At 28.4% G+C, this 4,412-nt stretch overlaps 1 long non-coding RNA gene across 1 annotated transcript; it reads left to right on the top strand.

Moving 5' to 3' along the window:
* Positions 1–1,609: 1,609 nt before the first annotated feature.
* LOC112326808 (uncharacterized) lies at positions 1,610–2,624 on the top strand. Its single transcript, XR_002980696.2, has 2 exons — positions 1,610–1,917; positions 2,174–2,624. It is a non-coding gene; the product is annotated as an uncharacterized LOC112326808 (long non-coding RNA).
* The last annotated feature ends 1,788 nt before the right edge of the window (positions 2,625–4,412 follow it).

Raw genomic sequence — 4,412 nt, 5'->3', positions numbered from 1 at the left:
TTGAGAATTTAGCTTTGTAATTTTTTTAAAAAAAATATTATGGATTATTACAGTGTTCCCTCACATGGTTTTTTTTAACGAATTTTTTTGTTTTTTTCAGAATGATCTTTATCAATTTTTTTTTATATTGAACTGATTAAGAATTTAAATTTGTAGTTCTTTAAAATACTGTGGATTGCTATAGTGTTTCCCTATATGATTTTTGTCTTGCTATAATGTTTCTTCATATGCCTTTTTTTATCTATTTTTTTTAAAAATTGTCTTTATGGAATTTATTTTTTTTCATACTGAACTGGTTGAAAATTTAGTTTTGTAGTTTTTTTTCTTTAAAACACCGTTGATTGCTATAATATTTCCTGACATGATTTTGTTTTGTTGTAATTTTTTTCAAAATTATCTTTATCGAATTTATTGTTTTTAATATTGAGTTGGTTGAAAATTACAACTGTAGATTTTCTCATGAAACACTATAGATTGCTACATTATTTCCCTGCATGGTTTGTTTTTTCCTTTTGTTTTTTTTTTGTGATATTTTTCAAAATTATATTTGTTAATTTTTTTTTAATATTGAATTGGTTGAGAATTATAATTGTATATTTCATCACAAAACACTATAGATTACTATAGTATTTTCCTAAATGATTTTAATATTGAGCTGATTGAGAATTTAGCTTTAACTGTCCCCACATGTTTTTTTTCCTATTTTTTTTCTTTTTTTCCCAAAATTGTCTTCTTCTTTTTTTTCATTTTTTTGTGTTATTTTTTTCAGAATTGTTTTTCTCGATTTTATTTTTTAAATATTGAGTTGATTGAGAATGTAGCTGTAGTTTTTTTCTTTAAAACACTGTGGATTGCTACAGTGTTTCGCCACATAGTTTTTTTTTTTGCTTTTGTTATGATTTTTTTTCTAGAATTGTCTTTGTCGATTTTATTTTTTTCATATTGAGCTGGTTGAGAATTTAGCTTCGTAGTTTTTTTTAAACACTGTGGATTGCTGCAGTGTTCCCCCACATATTTTTTCTTTTATGATTTTTTCAAAATTATCTTTACTGATTTTATTATTTTTAATATTGAGCTGGTTGAGAGTTATAACTTTAGATTTTCTCATGAAACACTATAGATTGTTACAGTGTTTCCTATTTGGTTTTTTTTCCTTTTGTTTTTTTAATTATTTTTTCAAAATTAAATTTGTCGATTTTATTTTTTTAATATTAAATTGATTAAAAATTTAGCTTTGTATTTTTTTTCTTAAAAATATTGTGAATTACAATAGTTTTTCTCAATATAATTTTTTTCCACAAATCCACGACAATGCAAAAACGTGCCACAAACCCGCAGCATTCTACGGGTATAGCATCTAGAGTAGAGTCAAATCCTGTTCATGGTGGGGAGGAAAGAAAAAAATTTCAAGGCAATGGCTAGCCAAGAACGCACGCGTATGACTGCTTGAGTCGGGGTCAACACGTCATGGAGTGGAGATACATTTTTGGATAAGTTATGAATTGTACCAATTTTGTCCTCATCTTGACACGGAAGTTGTAGAATTATATTTTATTTCGTACCATGTTTTAACAAGTCAGACGCATGTAGGTTTAAAATCTATAATTAACGTAAGCTTCTGGCTTCTAGCAACTAGAAATTTTTATTTATTTATTTTATTTCGTTGATCATTCAGACAGGCTATATACCACAGTATTTGAAGTAGCCTTTTGTTGGAGCTATTGCATATAAAAATCTGGCATCAAAACTCAGTAGGATCACAGAGAGAAGCAACTGGATTCAGAGAGCTGTGAAGAAAATCAGTGAGAAGTTCTTCATTTAACTCTGATCATTGCTCTAGTGGGTTCTGGTTTCATGCCAAATACCATGCTTACACTTGCCTGGCTCCATCTCCTACCATCAGAAGGCTGTGACCATGTAAGTTGATGATCTTTCTGTTGTACGGGGAACTGCGAATTAGTTTATGAAAAAGAATATTTCTTGGATTCGAGTTCGACTAATGAGCGTCTAATTTAGAGCACTAGCTCGTTCTTTAATTAACAAGTGCCTATCGAACACTGGCTTGTTGTATTCCAAAATAATTTTCTCATGTCCTGTTAAACTGAGGTTATATTCTATTAAGAGATGATTAGTTTTACTTGGAGTGAGCTATTTTTATGTTTTATTGGAGCAGAAGATGTGCAGCTCGAAAAGGGAGAGGATCGTGAGCAAAGGAGAATACGGGCCAAAAATCCATAATGTTCTTAGAATTTCAAAGAGGATTGAAGTTAGTGTCAGAGAAGAAAACATTGATCCTTTTGGCTTTAATGCTGTTGAAGATAATAAAGACAGCAAAAAGGATGATGCTTCAGCTCTAGTCAGAGGCCACTGATAAATTACTTTAGTAAAGCTAATGTTATGTGATCACTTTTCTCTGTTTTCCTTTTTAATATTATTTTGTACTTTATTCAACTTGGATTGCTCGTTGAACCGATTCGGTATAATCCATTCAATCCAGCCAGGTTTTTAAAAGATAGGAGGGCCCGGCTTTAGATTGGATTTTTTTTTGGGTTTGATCTCCCAATTGAGAGCTTAAATTTTATCCATTTATCAATAAATTACAAAAAAAAATGATGTTTTTACCATATATCATCTCATAAAATCACAATTTATTTTTATATTGTCTTTCCTATTTATTTTTTTAATTTTAATTTCATAATTCAACACTTGATTACTTGGGGTATTAGGCTTTATGATATGCTTTAATTTGTTTTGTATGAGATTATCTGAGTCTTATGGAGGTCACAAGTTTGACGGGTTAACCTTGTTTACTAGGTTTTTTTTAATTGATTTTTTTTCAACTTTATCCTTGAAAATTTTATTGATTGGTAATTAAACTTCTTAATTTGTTTTAGTTTACTTTCTATAAGGCTATCCTGGTTTTATGACCCGATACATGAGTTTGACAAGTTGACTCGCATAATGTTTTTAGTAATTTTTTTTCATTTGATTTTATTTCAATTTCGTGCTTTAACATTAATTTGATAGGGAATTGTGTTTCTGAATTTATTTTGGTTTGCTTTCTATGAGGTTATTCTAACCTCATGACCCAGATCGCGAGTTTGGTAAGTTAACTTAAGTTGACTTTGGTTGCTTTTTTGGTTTGTTTTCTATGAGATTATCCTAGTTCAAGACTTGTGTCATGGGTATGGAAGGTTAATATAGGTTGACTCAAGTTGTTTTTTGTGTCCTTTTTTTAATTGATTTTTTTTAATTTCTTCATTCAACATTGAGTTAATTGAGAATTAAGTTTCATAATCTGTTTTGGTTTGCTTTATAGAAGGTTATCTTAACCTCATCACCTGGGTTGCGGTTTGGTAGGTTAATCCGGGTTGAGTCGTATTTTTTATATCTTTTTTTAATTGTTTTTTTTTTTAATTTCAACATTCAACATTGAGTTGATTAAGAATTAGACTTTATAATTTGTTTTGATTTGTTTTCTATGAGTTATCATAGTTTCATGACAGGAGTTGTGGATCTGACAAGTTAAACTCAATTCAATCCAATATGTTGTCATTTTAATATTAAAAAAAATATGTCGACTTGGTTTTTTTTAGTCAAACTATTTTTTTACCGATTATCCAAGTTGTTTTTAGACTAGTCAAGTCAATCAAGTCACGTTAAATCAATCTCATAGTCTAGTATGAATCAATGATCTAGTTATTCAACTATATACCCCAAATTTATTTTCATTTTCTTAACAACCATGATGTGTCCATTCTCTTTTCTTTTTCTTTTGGTTTCAATCTCTCAACATAGACACACCATCAAATCTCTATTTTCATCAATCTTGTTGTAATAGCATCCAACAAAAAATAGCAAAAGTAAAGCTTCAGACTAGAGTTAAAAGAAAAAATATATATCATGAAGAGCAAAATCTTCAAGAATTTCTTTTTTAAAAAATAAATTTTCTAACAATCCCTCACATGAATATAAATTATTTGACCATTTTTTTAAAACAAAAACTTGAATATTAGTAGAAAGATAATGATTTGGTGGATAACTACACAGGGTATGTAACTTTTGGCTTTGAACCTTTTTTAGTAAAGTATTATCGTATTTACTCAGTTAAATAGTAAACACAATGTCTTCAACTATTCAACCTTTTATGTCCACTAAAATAATAATACTTACATAGTTTTCTATCTAGAAATTTCTTTTAATTTTCATGGTTGTGTTTATTTTAGACCTAAAACAATTCTCAGATTTATAAGTGTTTTAGAGAATTATATATTTTTTAAATTCTCAAAGAAACGACCATATTTTTCACTCTTATATGTGATTTTTTTATTAAAATTATTTTATTATATTCAACTTGGTATTCCAAGATATAAAAATAACTTGGAGCATTTCTCATCCTCTATTATGCTACA

Source organism: Populus trichocarpa, chromosome 3, assembly GCF_000002775.5.
Source record: "Populus trichocarpa isolate Nisqually-1 chromosome 3, P.trichocarpa_v4.1, whole genome shotgun sequence".
In the NCBI taxonomy this organism is placed as follows: Eukaryota; Viridiplantae; Streptophyta; class Magnoliopsida; order Malpighiales; family Salicaceae; genus Populus; species Populus trichocarpa.
Note: the sequence above shows the minus strand (reverse complement) of the source record. Positions and strands in the feature narration are given on the sequence as shown.